The sequence below is a fragment of the Strongylocentrotus purpuratus genome, unplaced genomic scaffold (genome assembly GCF_000002235.5).
Source record: "Strongylocentrotus purpuratus isolate Spur 01 unplaced genomic scaffold, Spur_5.0 spur5_scaffold_20, whole genome shotgun sequence".
Classification (NCBI taxonomy): Eukaryota; Metazoa; Echinodermata; class Echinoidea; order Camarodonta; family Strongylocentrotidae; genus Strongylocentrotus; species Strongylocentrotus purpuratus.
In genome coordinates, this window is record NW_022145606.1 from 19,257,476 (window position 1) to 19,275,698 (window position 18,223).

The following is an 18,223-nucleotide window of genomic DNA, read 5'->3' on the forward strand; positions in this document are numbered from 1 at the left end:
CGCGACCGAATGACGAATGTCTGGACAATTCGCACTGGCGTTCATTCAGGTTTTCGCGATTAGTCTCTTTATAGTCGCTCGGCGTCTATCAGGCATGTGGCCTTGTTTAAAGGCTAGGATGCACCTAGACCCCCAATTGTTCTTTTATTTTGATTATATGAGTCGGAGATATGATTTCATTTCTCATTTGGCCATTAAGTACATTTTAACGTCATCATAATGGCCTTGGAAGTCAAAATACGAATTTGCATATTATGACGTCGACATATTTACAGAAAATGATTGTATCTCTGCAAATACTGATCAATTTTCTTCTAAATTTTGATACGATGTAGCTGAGACAATTCTTCACAAGATTATTACCAATATCTATTCATTTTGATGACGTCATTAGATTTTTTGCTTAATATGCGTCTTATGCCTATGGGAGGTGAATGATACTACATTCCAGTCTAGACTTGTTCATTATGTTGCGTATGTAGTGCGTCGAAATATCAGTTCAATGATTGGTAGGCTCTGCAATCAGGCGAAAATTTGAGCTTGTTTAGTAAATTAATCATATAACAATTGTCTATCGAATTCATGAAGGGGGCGCTATACCACTTTTAATCATTTTCATCGTCATTTAAAACAAATAAATCATCATCATCAATATCTTTATTATCGTATTTATGAATATTATCATTAGATCATCATCGGCACACTTTCATGATACAAAAATAGCATACGGTATCACCTAATTCGTTAAAGTGACGAATTAAAGTCTAGTTATAATTGTTAATCATATCATTATGATCATCTGTATTATCAGCATATTCTACAATGGCAGTAGTATAGTATAGTCATGTAGAAGTAGGCCTAGTAGTAGAGGTATTATCCTGATCCTTATTATCCTGATTATCTTTTGCAATACGTCTATATAGACGATAAACTCACGACAATTTACAATTGTCATGAATCATTGTCTTTAAGCTTACCATTAAATGCATCTGGTTCGAATTTTGCTCAGGTATTTGGTACGTGATGATTTAAATGGTAGAAATGAACTTGTGTCCTATTCATTCTAGTCTTATTCATTTGCATTATGTTTTATTCATTCAAGTTCTAATGTTTCTGACTGTTTTAAGACAATATTTTTTTTGTCGATCATAGTTCTATGTAGCTTGATATCTCACGGTAATTTTGAGAGAAAAGCAATGCAAGCAATGATTTCTGAATTGCAGCGACAATCGCGTTCGCCTTTGCTGTCCTTCAATAATATTTGACAAGCAGTATTAATTAATTTTTCAAGGACTCAAGATACATTCGTTTAACAGTTGATTACCCTCAGTTGATTCTTTGGTTCGGATTATTTGGAGGGGAAAATGTATTATTGAAAATGTATTAGTGAATGTATTATTATTATTATTTGTTCATCGTCTCTACGATGCCCTTTGAATCAAAAACAGATTTTAGTGTTAGGCTTCCTGAAAGAAATTTCAATTGTTGTTAAGAATTTTTTGGTTGCACTCTGTAGATTATGATGATGTGTTGATCTTTTTTTCAATACAAGATCAAACACATGAAGAAAATCTACTGGCTGCATGCCAATAAGTTCTTGACAACAATAACAAAATGTGAGCTAGTGCTATTCGGTGTGGCGTACACTTGGCAATCACATGGTAGATAAAATTATGATCATCAGTACTGGGTCAAATAAATTAAAGAGAACTGAATTTGAACCCGGGCCATAGGCTACCCCTCTCGTTCTCTCTCCCTCTCTCTCCCTCTTCGTCGCCTTACTTTTCCCTCTCTTACCTCCCTGTGCATTTGTATGCCTCGATAATACAAAAAATAAACAATAATATTCTTCCTCTTCCCCTCCTTCTTCCTAGTACATGTAGTAGGAGTAGTACTAGAAGCAGTATCACAATAATAATGACAACAATGATTATTATGGTTGGTGGTGTTACTAATGTTATTTTTGTAATTATTATGTTTGTTATTGTGATTATTATCCTTATCATGATTATTATCGTTAATATAAGTTATTATTGTAATTATTATAATCATTATTATTGTTATCTTTATGATGAATATGAACGTGATGATTTTGATGACGATTAGTATAAGTATATAGTATTATTATAATTGCTATCATATCATTATTATCATCTGTATTATCAGCATAATCTACAACGGCAGTAGTGTAGTATAGTACATGAAGAAATAGGCCTAAAAGTAGAGGTATCATTCTGATCATTATTATTCTGATTATCTTTTGCAATACGTCTAGATGATAAACTCATGACAATTGACAACTGTCATGAATCATTGTCTTTAAGCTTACCATTAAATGCATCTGGTTCGAATTTTGCTCAGGTATTTGGTACTGGATGATTTAAATGATAGAAATGAACTTGTGTCCTATTCATTCTAGTCTTATTCATTTGCATTATGTTTTATTCATTCAAGTTCTAATGTTTCTGACTGTTTTAAGACAATATCTTTTGTGTCGATCATAGTTCTATGTAGCTTGATATCTCACGGTAATTTTGAGAGAAAAGCAATGCAAGCAATGATTTCTGAATTGCAGCGACAATCGCGTTCGCCTTTGCTGTCCTTCAATAATATTTGACAAGCAGTATTAATTAATTTTTCAAGGACTCAAGATACATTCGTTTAACAGTTGATTACCCTCAGTTGATTCTTTGGTTCGGATTATTTGGCGGGGAAAATGTATTATTGAAAATGTATTAGTGAATGTATTATTATTCTTATTTGTTCATCGTCTCTACGATGCCCTTTGAATCAAAAACAGATTTTAGTGTTAGGCTTCCTGAAAGAAATTTCAATTGTTGTTAAGAAATTTTTGGTTGCACTCTGTAGATTATGATGATGTGTTTGATTTTTTTTTCAATACAAGATCAAACACATGAAGAAAATCTACTGGCTGCATGCCAATAAGTTCTTGACAAATAACAAAATGTGAGCTAGTGCTATTCGGTGTGGCGTACACTTGGCAATCACATGGCAGATAAAATTATGATCATCAGTACTGCATGGGTCAAATAAATTAAAGAGAACTGAATTTGAACCCGGGCCATAGGCTACCCCCTCTCGTTCTCTCTCCCCCTCTCTCCCTCTTCGTCGCCTTACTTTTCCCTCTCTTACCTCCCTGTGCATTTGTATGCCTCGATAATACAAAAAATAAACAATAAGATTCTTCCTCTTCCCCTCCTTCTTCCTAGTACATGTAGTAGGAGTAGTACTAGAAGCAGTATCACAATAATAATGACAACAATGGTTGTTATGGTTGGTGGTGTTACTAATGTTATTTTTGTAATTATTATGTTTGTTATTGTGATTATTATCGTTAATATAAGTTATTATTGTAATTATAATAATCATTACTATTGTTATCTTTATGATGAATACGAACGTGATGATTTTGATGACGATTAGTATAAGTATATAGTATTATTATAATTGTATGGGACATGACTTTTTTCAAAACTGGATTCTACATTCCCGTCTTTCGCGATCAATATCTCCGTCGTTTTAGCTTCGTTTACGCTGAAATTCGAGTATGTTGTAGCTGAGACAATAAGCTATCTTAAATTTGCCCTTTATTTTGTCTCAAATTTTAGTTAGACCAGCCCACCTATTCTTGTTCAAAACAAGTATTACAAATCTAGTTATTATTATTGTCATCAACATTCATTCATTTCATTTCATCTACATTATTTCATGAAATGCATTCAGAAAATGAAGAAGAAAAAAACGAAAATAACCCGTGAAAAAAAAATATTGTCGGCGAAGCATTTGTCGTAGTACCAGTAGCATTTGTATTTTATGGGACACTTTTTGGGCGGAACAATTGTCGGCGGAGCAAATGTCACCGGAGCAAGTGTCGCTTCAGGCGGAGCAAATGTCGGCGGAGCAACTGTTGGCGGAGCAATTGTCGGCGGAGCAAATGTCACCGGAGCAATTGTCGCGTTTTGCGGAGCAATTGTCGGCGGTGCAATTGTCAGCGGAGCAAATGTCGGCGGAGCAATTGTCGGCGGAGCAAATGTCGGCGGAGCAACTGTCGTTCGAGGAGCATTTGTCACCGGAGCAACTGTCGCGTTTTGCGGAGCAATTGTCGGCGGAGTAATTGTCGGCGGAGCAAATGTCGGCGGAGCAATTGTCGGCGGAGCAATTGTCAGCGGAGCAAATGTCGGCGGAGCAAATGTCGGCGGAGCATATGTCGGCGGAGCAAATGTCGGCGGAGCAATTGTCGGCGGAGCAAATGTCGCGGAGCAAATGTCGCGGAGCAATTGTCGCGTTTTGCGGAGTAAATGTCGGCGGAGCAATCGTCGGCGGAGCATGTGTCGGGTTACCGGCACATAGTGTAAAAGGGGTTGGCATTACGTTGGTCCTACGTCAGGGAGACGTCGGCACATGGTGGAAAAGGGTTGGCATTACGTTTGTCCTATGTCGGCATATGGTGGGATAGGGGTTGACATCACGTTGGTCATACGTCGGGGGGACGTTGGCCCGATGTTGGCTTAATGTCATTTCGTCGCTGTCGAGCCAACGTTGGCCCGCCGGCAAGAAAGCCGTTGGCCCAACATCACATTGGCGACAATGGCGCAACGTAACAGCCCACGACGTCGGCACATGGTGGGATAGGGGTTGGCATAACGTTGGTCCAATGTTGGAGCTACGTCGGCACATGGTGGGATAGGGGTTGGAATAACGTTGGCCCTACGTCGTGGAGACGTCGGCACATGGTTGAAAAGGGGTTGGTATAACGTTGGACCAATGTCGAGGAGACGTCGGCACATGGTGGGATAAGGGTTGGCATAACGTTTATCCAATGTCGGAACAACGTCGGCACATGGTGGGATAGGGGTTGGCATAACGTTGGCCGTACGTCGGCACATGGTTAGAAAAGGGTTGGGACGACGTTGGTCCAATGTCGGAACGACGTTGGCATACGGTGGAAAAGAGGTTGGCATAACGTTGGTTCAATGTCGGGAGGACATCGGCACATATGGTCGAATAGGGGTCGGCATAACGTTGGCCCGATGTTGGCTTAATGTCATTTTGTCACTGTCGGGCCAACGTTGGCCCGCCGGCAAGAAAGCCGTGGGCCCAACATCATGTTGGCGACGTTGGACCAACGTAACAGCTTACGTTGGCCCCACGTTGGCGTAACGTCGTATTGTTATCTGGGTTGAGGTAAAAAAAGGGGGTCTAAAAAAGTTCAACCGATCTTGTAAAATTTAGGGGGGCACGTGCCCTCCCCCCCCCCCCCCCCCGTGCCCCCCGTGGATACGTGCCTGGGGGTAGAGGGGTAGTGAGCGCCTTTTGTTTGTGCCCAATTCGTAAGAAAATATTTATCGGCAAATCAGCCGGCGGGCGAATAAGGGGGGGGGGGGGAGGGGGGGTAAGAGTTTTTTTTTTGGGGGGGGGGGGGCCAGGCCTGGGGGCCTATCTTCTTTTTTTTTATAATGTTTTTTTTTTTGGCCAGGGTTGGGGTAAGAGCAAATTTTTATTTTTTGGGGGAGTCCAATTCGTGAGAAAATATTTAGCAGCGAATCATGCAGCCGTTGAATAAGCGGGGGGGGGGGGGACATTTTTTTTTGAAGGCCTATTTTAAAATGTCACATTAACGTTGCCAGGCGCGGATCCAGGATTTCTTAGGGGGGGGGGGGGCAAATTTGAAATTATGCGAGCCAAATATTGGTACGTAATGGTGACCAGCAGTGACGTAATGCAGGGGGATTTAGGGAGGGGCGAGTTTCCCCCTCCCTCCTCCGCAAAGCGCGGAAGTTATATATGACGTTTAATTAAAGTATTAGAGAAAGAAGACAATTCGTTGTACCGTTCTCGACTCTTAATCCTTGTCTTAATTCAGCCTCCCCCTCCCCCCTCTTGCGCGCAGCGTGGAAGCTTTGACGTTTCATTAAATCATTGGAGAAAGAAAACGATTCGTTGTATCGTTCTCGACTCTTAATCCTTGTCTAAATTCAGCCCCCCCCCCCCTCCGCGAAGCGCGGAAGCTTTGACGATTGATTAAATTATTAGAGATAGAAGAAGATTCGTTGTACCGTTCTCTATACTCTTAATCCTTGTCTTAATTCAGTCCCCCCCCCCTCCGCGAAGCGCGGAAGCTTTGACGATTGATTAAATTATTAGAGATAGAAGACGATTCGTTGTACCGTTCTCTATACTCTTAATTCTTGTCTGAATTTCAAAGATGCTTTTTGTCTGCTCCTTTTTCTCCCTACGTCCTCTTCCGTTCCTCTCCTCTCTATTTTTTCTATCCCCCCCCCCCCTCCCCTGGCTACGCGCCTGCGGTCAGATAAACAAATTTCGATACCTTGTCCGACCCGGGAAGCTCAGGGGTTTTAGGCATTTTGATTACGGTCAGATGAACATATTTTATACCTTATTTGTGACACTGGCAGGACACTAATTGGCGTGAGGTCCAGCGGGCTATGCCCCTAGAAAACAGGGCTTTTAGGCATTACATTTCCGTCAGATTAGCATCCAGAGGAGTCTAGGGCCCTAGGCGGGGTGCAGGGGACGGAACCCCGGAAGCTCAGGGGTTTTTAGGCGTTTATTTTCGGTCAGATGATCGGCTAGTTAACTATTCTTTCTTTTTTGCTCTCTTTATTTCTATTTCTCTTTACTATATACCTTTTCAAAAAAGGTGGAGGAAAGGGGGGGGGGGGGGCTCGAGGCTTGCGATTCCAGCCGATCCCCGGGCTCTAACTTTTCTCAAGAATCATATTTCTTGCCTGGCTGTAAATTGAGGAATTTGTCATTTTCCAACAGCATAATTTATTAAAAACTGAGGAAAAATCTCAGAAAGAATTCAGCATTATTTGTAAGCCACCGTTATGGAATTAGAAATAAACCACGTTTGAATTTGAATTCCCCCAAGCCCCCCCCCTATCAGTACGCCAGTGCCCCCCTTTTCTTCTTTCTCTGTTTTGTTCTTCTTTCCCTTTCTCTCCTTCTTAAGGTTTGCCGAGGGGGGGGGGGGGGGTGGGGGGGGGGGCAAGGGCCTTTCGGCCGCCACCCCGATCCACACGTTGTTGGCGGGATTAACCGGAACTGATCTCCCGTTCTTTTCACCCTTTTCTTTTCTTCTTCCTCTTTTTTGTTCCCTTTTAGCTCTCCTCTTTCCCTTTTCCTTCTTTCTCTCTTTGTTATAGCGTGGGCGGGGGGAGGTAGGCCTTTCGCCCCTCCTCGATCCACCGGCGAGAAAATTGCAAATGATATCCCCTTTGGTTTCTTTTCTTCTTCCTCTTTTTCCTTCCCTTTATCTCCTCTTACCCTTTCCCTTTCCTTCCTTCTCTCTTATTTTTTGATTGGAGGGGGGGGGGGTGCAACAGCCTGGGAGGCAAGGCCCTGTCGCCCCCCCTCCCCCGATCTCCTTTTTCGCCCATTTCTTTTCTTCTTCCTCTTCTTTCTTCTGGCGCTTCACCTCTTACAAAAACAAAATGCAAAAATATCCAAAAAGAGAGGACTGCAATGGGGAACTTTGATTTAAGCTACGCGACCATTATTCTCTCATTCCTTTCACATTGTATCTCATAACCATGAGAATTGCCAAGCTATTGTATACGTTATTTCGTTACACGCACACACACATGCGCACACACACACACACACACACACAAAAGCGAAAAAAAGTGGACACTCTCACATGGCTTCCATGGATGCCGTCTTTGTTCTCTTTTTGCCTTCTTCTTACTCCTTGACCGTTCGCGCATAATTTTATTTACACAACTGTTTAGCCATAATATAGTACATGTGCAAGCACGTATACTCAGGGAAGGGAAGGTAATAGAAAAGGGAAAACAAAAAAATACATAAGGAGAGTGCAGAGGACATGGAGAAAGAAAGACAAAGAAATACATAACGGAAGAGAAGAGGTCAGGGCTTTTAGGCACCAAATTCCGCCTTAGGCCCCTTGGTGGAGTCCAGAGGGCAGAGCCCCCGAAAGCTCAAGGACTTTAGGTATTTAATTACGGCCAGATGAGCAAACAGGGGCCCGCCTTAGGGCCCTTGGTGGGTTCCAGGGGATAGAGCCCCCGGGAGCTCATGGAAAAATACTGCCATTTTAGCAATACTTGTAAATCACTGGTATCAAATTAAAAATGACCCATGTTTAAATTGTATGGGGGGGGGGGGTTACTGCCCCCCCCCATCAGTACGCCAGTGAAAGAGGCGGAGGTGACGGAAGGGACTACCCCCATAAAGCTGTATGATAAGTCTTATATGTAAACTCCTCACAGGTTTTTGAAGTTTTGTTGTGTTACAAAATTACATTCTTTAGCAAAACTACAGCATAAAAACAAGCGATATACTTTTTTCACGCTTCACTTTTATAGTACAGCGGATTAGCTCCCCATATAACAAGAATTGTGCACTTTTTGATAAAAGCATGAAACTTCTAGCATAGTTAGTTTAGACCATAAGATTCATTTTCAGATGTGGAGGGAAGTCAGATTTGACCTCTGATGACCCTGAGAGGTCAAATTAAAAATGGCCGCCAGTCCGCATGGTCTAATGTACAAACACGCTTAACTTTTGAACCAAATAGTCCAGAAAAAACATTTAAGGTGTCGTTTCCAACTAAATTGAGGATGCCAATGCATTTGGTAATACTTTTGAGATCGCCAGATTTCGGGCTTTGGCATTTAGGTCAAGGTTAAGGTCAAAATTGACTAAAAATAGCAAGTTTTCAATGTTTACAACGAAACAAATCCCATTTATTGTCATTTGTTCGCTCCTATGTTCTCAAATTTCTTTAAGAGTGGTTCCCCTGCAGACCATGAGATTCATTTTCAGATGTAGAGCGAAATCAGATTTGACCTCTGATGACCCTGAGAGGTCAAATCAAAAATGGCTGCCAGTCCGCCGCATAGTCTAATAATTGTCCAAACACGCTTAACTCTTGAACTAAATAGTCCAGAAAAACGTTTAAGGTGTCATTTCCAACTAAGTTGGGGATGCCAATTCATTTGGTAATACTTTTGGGTACGCCAGAACTCTGGGCTTTGCATGAAGTCAAGGTCAAGGTCAAAATTGACTAAAAAAATAGCAAGTTTTGAATGTTTACAAAAAGTTTCCCATTTATTTGTCCCCCTATGTTCTCACATTTCTTTAGGAGTGGTTCCCCTGCATAGTCTCCATCGTAATCCCTGTCAGTTAGTTTATTTCACTAATTATAGCACCAAACCAGTAGTTGTCTTGTAACTGACCATATGCATATAGCATGGTTAGTGGGCAGCTAGGCAGTATACGGTACAAACCTCAATTCAAGTCAGGGAAACTGCTCCTTTCCGTTACTGCTCAATAATACTGGTAAGATGTTCTTTAAGTTACTTTGTGTTTTATTAGGTTTAAGTAATTTAAATAATCGCTACAGAGTTTGAGGAACATGCCATAAAGCAAACTAACGTTTCTGCTAACACTATACAAACATCACCTTGACCAGCAACCTGGGGTGCAGGCAGCATTCTTGAGGGATGTGAACTTCTGACAGTACTGAAAGAGAGGGGAATCCATTTCTAGAACAAAGTCAAGACATACTAGTCATTGGCACAAGCGACATATCATGGACATCCAATTGGCTGAAACGGGGAGAAGGATTGAGACCCTAGGTGAGCAGTACACAAAGTTTGTGACAGAAAGGCTAGAGCAGTGTACGACACCTAGCTGTCACACAAACACTTCATACGAACAAGTTGCCATTTTTCAGTCGGCAGCCGGCGAAGGTTATATAGGCACAGCTTGCAGCACTTAAGAGTGACTGTGGTCTCTTTTTGAGGATTTACATCTCGTGTCAGACAAGGGATGGAGATATGGACAATTTCTTCTCTCATGAAAACCAGGCAGTCCCGCCAGCTTTGTTAACTGGAGGTAAATGCGGTTTGGAGTTAAAGCAGATCTACTTCGCTGCCTGGAATCAAATCTGCTCGAAAACAATAGTGCACCTGTGGCCCAAGCAATAATTATTGATGGTGAAGCTGTGGTTCAAATGCTCAACCCTGGAACATCAAGAACATTTCAAGAGTATGGAGAAAAAGTGTTTGCCCCATACATCTTTGCTCAACTCGAGAAAAGCATCCGCATCGACCTTGGCTATGGTGTATACTTACCTGCTAGCCTGAAAGCCTCAATAGGGCAGGAAAAGGGAAAGGGCACCAGGAAAAGGGTGGCTCCTTCTATTTTGCTGCCAGAAAGCTGGAAGGACTTCCTTCGATTCAATGAGAACAAAACCGAATTGTTTGACTTCATGTCATGCGAAGCCGTTTACCTTCCTCTACCACAGGGCAAGGAACTGTATAATATGCAACAGATTGAAGTGGAGTAGTCTGCTCTGCTGCTGAGTCACACTTGGCAGGCCTTGTCCAATGGGTGTAAAAGGGTATCCATACGTATTGTTGGTACTGATGCGGTTGAACTGGCCGTGGCTTCATTTAGCAAGACAGCTCCTGATGCTGGGGATCGCTTTTGGTGTCAGATCAAGCTTTCGGTACAAGGCTTTTCATAAAATCATGACAGTTGCCACCATGAGTCTGACACAATGTATGACTCTTCCAATCTTTCATGTTCACCGGGTGCCACACTGTTTCTACATTCACAGGAAAAACTTAGAAGTCTTTCCCAGAGGTGAATGATTCCTTCAATGAACTCCTGTGCATGCCTAGGGAGGTCAGTGAAGGATCAATGTTACTGCCAGAGCGATTTGTGGTGCTAATACGACCGAACCAGTGAGAGCATGATAGTGAATGATGCCAGGAAACAGCTCTTCGCACAGAAGTCTAGAAACCTGGAGAACTTTCCTCCATCCCAGGCAGCACTCAAGCAGCACCTCAAGCGCACTTGCTACCAGGCCAACTGTTGAAACCAGATATTGGCCAAGAATCCAGAGATGCAGAGCCATCTGACTTGGGCTGGACAAACGAAACAACTGGGTGGCAGCCTCTTTGGACCACTCTCCCGGAAGCATAAAAATTGTGGCATGAATAATCCACTGTCGCTGCAAGAAAGGATGCACTGAACTGTGATCTTGTTCTGGAGACTGTTAGATTTTGATCGTTACCATCATTAGGATATGCATAAGTTGTGGACAGTGCTAAATTCATGTAAATATCTATAGCTGTGGTTATGAACAGGTTTTAGGTCGTATTTGGAATAGCTTTTTTTGTCTTCTGGGCCCAATTTCATAAAGCTGCTAACCGGTAAGCAAATTTTCGTGCTATAACTGTAGCAGACAAATTTGGTTAGCAAGAAAATAAGGCGTCCACCTTGTACGTTCACAATGGATTGCATTGTTACAAAATTCATTTTCGTCCAGTAAGCAGCGTAAGGTTAATGCATTTTCGTGTGCTTACGGTTAGCAGTGCTTTGAAGTAGAAATTAATACGTAAGCACAGAACCAGCCGATAAGCAGCTCTATGAAATTTGGCCCTGGATAGTCAAAGTGGTGGTACACGGGTCTTTTTATTAATTTTTAAAATAATGAAACCTTAAGTGTCAAAATAGAGGCAAAGTTTATTTTAAAAAAGAAAACAGCACTTTTTTGGCCTAATATGACCTTTAACTTGACCTTATTGCAAATCCCTGAGTTCTGGCGATCTCAATGTATTACGTAATGAATTGGCATCCCCAAGTTAGTTGGAAATGACACCTCAAACGTTTTTCTACACTTTTTGGTTCAAAAGTTACCACGTTTGTACATTAGACCATGCGGACCGGCGGCTATTTTGGATTTGACCTCTTAGAGTCATCAGAGGTCACATCAAACTGTTAAATAAACTAACTGAAAAGGATTAAGGTGGAGAACTCTGCAGGGGAACCATTCCTTAATAAATTTGAGAAGATAGCTAGGGAGAACAAATGACAAATAATGGGGATTTAACCTTCTGTAACCATTCAAAACTTGCTATTTTTAGTCAATTTTGACCTCGACCTTGACATAAATGCCACACCCTGAGTTCTGGCGATCTCAAATGTACTACCAGATGAACTGGCATCCCCAATTTAGTTGGAAATGACACCTTAAATGTTTTTCTGGATTATTTGGTTCAAAAGTTACTGCGTTTATACATTAGCCATTGCGGACTGGCAGCCATTTTGGATTTGACCTCTCAGTTTCATCAGAGGTCAAATCAAACTGAAATAGACTACCTGAAAAGGATTAAGGTGGAGGACTATGCAGGGGAACTATTCCTAAAGACATTTGAGAACAAATGACAAATAAATGAGATTTAACCATTTGTAACCATTCAAAACTTGCTATTTTTAGTCAATTTTGACCTTGACCTTGACCTAAATGCAAAACCCTGAGTTCAGGCGATCTCAAAAGTATTACCAAATGAATTGGCATCCCCAAGTTAGTTGGAAATGACACCTTAAACGTTTCTCTGGACTATTTGGTTCAAAACTTAAGCATGTTTGTACATTAGACCATGCGGCCTGGCGGCCATTTGGATTTGACCTCTCAGGGTCATCAGAGGTCAAATCTGACTTCCCTCCACATCTGAAAATAAATCTTATGGTGAAAGCAAACTATGCTAGAAGTTTCATGCTTTTATCAAAAAGTGCACAATTTTCTTGCTAAGCCGCTGCACTATTACTTTGCCGATATCTAGTGTGCAGTCCGAACGGTTGTAAATATTTACTAGGTAAATTTTAGTAAGTACTGAGCAGGAAGGGACTTCTTAAAAGAGCAAGCTGACTTCATTTTTGGAACACTGATCCATTTCAGAAATTTTAATCTTGTTAACATACAGTATAAACTATACGTACGTGATACCAATAGAATACATATTTTCTACAATATTTACTTGTATAATTTTTTTTTAGGATATTATGCGAAGGAGCGTAGCGACCGAGCGAGACGATTTTAGCATTTCTATTAGTCTAAACGCTGTGGCTGTGTTGCAGTCTTTAGTCAGTATTTGCTAAACATTTTGTTGGTGTGCACTTTTTCAAATTATCCATGGGGGACGATCCTATCAGAAAATTGAGGGAAGACGTGTACCCCGTCCTTCCACCGGGATCGCCGCCCCTGATTCGCACTTTTCGCAACCAATTGCAGAACGCTCTAGCTGTGTCCAAGAGAATAAATTCTCGGAATGTGGGGCATCTCGCAAAAGACATGGGGAAAAAAATGTGTCGTGTGAAAAGCCAGGGAAGGACACAGACACAAAGGCCCGAATTCACAAAGGCCCGAATTCACAAAGGCCCGAATTCACAAAGGAGGTTTGTAGACAAACTATGTTTATGTGCGTCATAATTATATGACGCGTTTCTGAAACGCATCGAAACGCGTCATATGAAGCACATAAACCTATGATTTGTCGACAAACCTCCTTTGTAAATTCGGGCCAAAACCTCCATGGGTGCGATGTGACCTGTGTGGATGTTGGCTCCACCTATTTTGTGTTTTGCTCAAAAAACTATCCACAACTAAAAGGACTATGTATGCCCCTTTTGTGAAGCGACCTATCAATATTAATGTTCACATATCATTCCCATTTTTGATTGCCCTCCTCCCGTCCCCCCCCCCCCCAAGAAAAAATATTATCACATTGTTACATGTGTGCACAATATTGATGTGTCAACCTAACGAGAGTGGTGTTTTCATAATGATTATTGACCTCCTTTAAATTTATATTTATATGGAAGACTTAAAGAAGACAACTGTTTACAGTCCAACTAAGGGTGTAGAGCATGCCGTGTAGACCTCACTACCGTCACTTCGTGAAAACAAGGACGAAATGTGCAATGTTGTTCAATTTCTGAATTCTTTGTTTAAAAAACTTGCTTGCTGTCAATAGTGTATACATTTTTTTATACATTTCAAATGTCTAGTCCGGTTAAAAATAGCACATAATGATTTCATTATTTTGACACGTACTTCGCATTGGTTTATCTAATCGATAAGCGAAACGATTTGCTTTAGTATCATATAACAAATATAACAGTATAATGACAAGTATGGTTTTCCTGAAAATTGCATTATACAATATGGAAAATGTTGTATAATATACAACAATGGGTATAAACATTTTCCAGACCAATGATTTAAGTAAGAAGAACTTACATTTTATATTGAAACTGTTGCCGTTGTATATACATCAGGCGCGGATCCAGGATTTCTTAGGGGGGGGGGGGGGGGGGGGGGCAAAATTTGAAAATATGCGAGCCAAATATTGGTTCGTAATGGTGACCAGCAGTGACGTAATTGGGGGTGGGTGGGTGCAGGAGGGGCGAGTTTCCCCCTCCCTCCTCCGCGAAACGCGGAAGCTTTGACATTTCAATAAATCATTAGAGAAAGAAGACGATTTGTTGTGTCGTTATCGACTCTTAATCTTTGTCTAAATTCAGTTTTTTTCCTACGTTCTCTTCGATCCTTCCTTTTGCCCACCCCCCCCCCCCCCGATCCACAAGTTGTTGGCGGGAAAATAGCAACTGATATTCCCTTTTTTTTTTTCTTCTCTTCTTCCTCTTTTTCCTTCCCTGTATCTCCTCTTTTCCTTTTTTCTTTCCCTTTCCCTCCTCCTCTTTTATTTTTTTATTGGGGGGGGGGGGGCAACAGCCTGGGAGGCAAGTCCTTTTGCCCTCTCCCAATCTACTTCTTCCCTCTTTTCTTTTCTTCTTCCTCTTCTTTTTTTCCTTTCTCTCCTCTTTCCCTTTCCCTTCTTTCCTTCTCTCTCTCTCCTTTTTTTTTTTTTGCGGGGGGGGGGGGGGGAGGCAAGGCCCGCTTGGCCCTCCCCTGGATCCGCGCCTGAACGTTGCCATCTTATTCTGCCCCCCTCCCCCCCCCCCCCCCCGTCAATCCGCGCCTGCCTCCGACCCCGGAGTGGGAAGGGGGGATTAAAGTCTCTCCTAATTATACAAGTCCAAAAAAATGAATTGGATATACTGAGATATAGTTTTTAAATCTCAGTCAAGAGGATGAAAAGCCACCCTTTAATACAGGTAGCAGAAGAACATCCAAATACAAGACCAAATAATCTGGAATAATAAGTACCGTAGGCCTATATAATTACTATAGACGGAATGTTGTTTTGTTTAGTCCGGTATCCCTTTTTATACCATCCCTTTTTCTGAGAAAAATAGGAATCATGGTGACTGTGTCACATCAGTTTGAGATGATCGAGTTTCGGAGACCACTACGGAAAGACGCCAAAGGAAAACGGAAGAACAATATTTTGTAGAATCTATACCACCGGTTTGAAATTCTTTTTTACACGCTTCAAAACTTTAGCATCAAACCAATAGGATCAAGTTCGAATTACTACTATCGATGGCATTTTCAGGGAAGCAGTCCATATTTAAAAAAACAAAAAAGATTATTTTTCCAGAAAGAAAATATCTCATCAAAATCAAATACACCCTCTTCTGATTAAAAACTACAGACTACAACATCAACAAATAAAAGAACATTTAACACTTCCGTTTCGTATTGCTATTATATACAACTAGTAACCTAGTATGAGCTTTGCCATTCAAAATTCTTAATGATTTGATTCTCACTTAGTATGGCTTTTCCGAATTCACGAACTACAGATACAGAGTGTTTCTTCTTTTCAAGGTCACTCGAAACCTTTTCCTTGATATACCCCGACCTTTCCTTTTCCTGTCAACTCGTTGACAAATTCTGGAATTACCTAATTGGCACAATTTTTGCAAAATTCAATCTTTCCTTTACAACAAACAATAGCAATATATGTTTTCTATAGCTCTCCAATTATTTGCTGTCATTATGTGAACAATATATTTCCAGGTGTCGGTACGGCGATACAAAGCCTTTGCTCTCAGTCACTTTTATAATGTTCGTTTGTCATCATTTTGAATCTGTTGAACATTACATTGCACAAAGGAAAAACGATGCTGCCAAGTGGGCAAGCATTTTGAATGTTATAAAGGGTCAGTATAAGAATGCACGAGAAGCCAATGTGTTTAGTGTGTTACTTTCCTTTGGCAAGGTACCTGCTCCAGGCGCGGATCCAAGATTTCTCAAGGGAGGGGGTCCAATTTGTTTAATTTATTTTTGCTCCCGAAATTTGAGAATCGCGCGGGCCGAAAAGTCGCTCAGTGGAGGGGGGGGGGGGGGGGGGGGGGAAGGGGGGGAGGAGGGGGAGGGGGGAGGGGGCATCGAAAATTTGAAAATTTGCACCCCCCCCCCCCTTGAGCGCCAGGGGGGAGGGGGCGTCTCATATCCCAGGGGGGGGGGGCGGGCCCCCGGCTTCCCCCCTGGATCCGCCACTGGCCTGCTCTTTGTATAAAATTAGCGTACTTGATTTTTTTTTCTTTCTGATGAGCATTGTTTATCTCTGGTTGTTGTACTCTTATGTAATCTCTAAAACCAGAAATCGACGTCTGTTATAATAGTGTTCGTTTGCTGTTGTTTTTGTGTACGTTAGACATGATTGTTTACATTTCACAGCATTTTTATTTCATCATATAGTAATCCACCATAATGAATTGTCAGATGTTTATTTTGAAATAAAAAGGATTAATAGAAAATGAAATGCAAACAAAAAACGGAAATGTGTAAGTTGAGCTCATTGTATATGTAAACAAAACTATTACAAAAAAATCCAAGCTCACCTTAAACTTTTAAAGCCCCTCCCCTAGCATTATTCTACAACAATTCAACAACAACCTCAACACAAAAGTGCATTCTCTAGCTAGTTAAAGATTTTTGTCATTTTGGTCAGACAGAAAATTACAGTCTTATACCTCCATTCTTTGAATTTCTTTCAAATGGGTTTAATAGGCATCTTCATTCCTTTCATTCGTACGTCATCATGCTCTGCTTAGCAAAAAAAGTAATGGGGCTGTAGAGCTGAACGGGATGAAGTGAGACACGTACAATCGACTTCATATAGCAGGGCTTTTTACTTTGTTAATGTTCATTGAAGCCTCTCCATTTATTGTATTATAATAGGCTATAGACATAGGCCTCTTTCTCTTTTTAGATTTTATGCAATCAAGCATCAAGTTAAAAGGGGTCAGTCTTGAACGAGGAAATTACGGGCTACACCTTGCATGGATAAACTCGGACAGTGCTTAGGGATATTAAAAGTGGGCCTACAGTCAGGGAAAGTGGACAAAACTGCTAAAATCACGAGTTTACAGGAGATTGTCCCAAAATGCTAGAGATATAAAAGGTATAATAAATCACTTAAAATTGATCTTTTTGTTAATTAAAGAGTCATTTATAAAATTGGATAACATTGGATAATTATTAATGAGCATTTTTGTAAGTTTTATCTAAATTTCAAAAAAAATTCTTCTCAAAATGACACCGATTTTTAAATAAATTGTATATAAGTGTTTTTATATATTTTGTACACACTAGTTAATTTCTCTGAAGTAGTTTTAACAATCTGTAAACAGGAATTGCCTGGTATAAGTTTATTACAGTAAGATTTATTTCATTTTCATTTTCCAATGTAATTTGTGATTATGACTGCTTCCCTGTACATACACAAAATGTAACTGCAGCCCCCTAGAGCCCCCCCCCCCCCCCCCCTCTCCCACTCTACACTAGCTGCACCGTCGCACTGGCATCCACACCACCCCAAAGTTATAACCAGTGATGGTAACTTTGTCAATGGTCATTAATTGCTATTTTGACTACAAGTCAAAGTCGATCAAATCAGGATGAAAGCTACCATTAAAGTTTAAGCAATAAAAAGGGGCTGGTCGAGCCTCCTCATAATCTGCTCAGCCCCCGCACTTTCAAATTCCAAAACCGCTCCGCAGTCTAGATCCTACGTGTAGTGGGTACGATAACTAAATGTAAACAATCCGCGCCACGCCTGGATGTTGAAGGAACCGGGATTATCAACCAAGCACAATATCGCAACTGATATTCGACCCAAACAAAATCATCCCTCAGGTATAACCATGCATGCATGTCGCGCGATCGATTAGCTGAGAAAATATACACCCTCAACGCTAAACCGGAGACATGACTTTGCCTAACGTATTTCTCGTATTTTCGGGGGTCGCAAAGATCTGTTTGGGATCTGTGTAAGGGAGGGGGAGATCGTGATCAAAGAATAACAAATATTTAAAAACGGATATAATCTGGACTAGTAGCCGACTAGAAATTCAATCTTAGTATGATTGATCCGTGTATTTGGTGGTAGAAGGCCGTGTTAAATCATATATTTTAACCGAGAAGTATATAAGCCCTTCTGATTTTAAC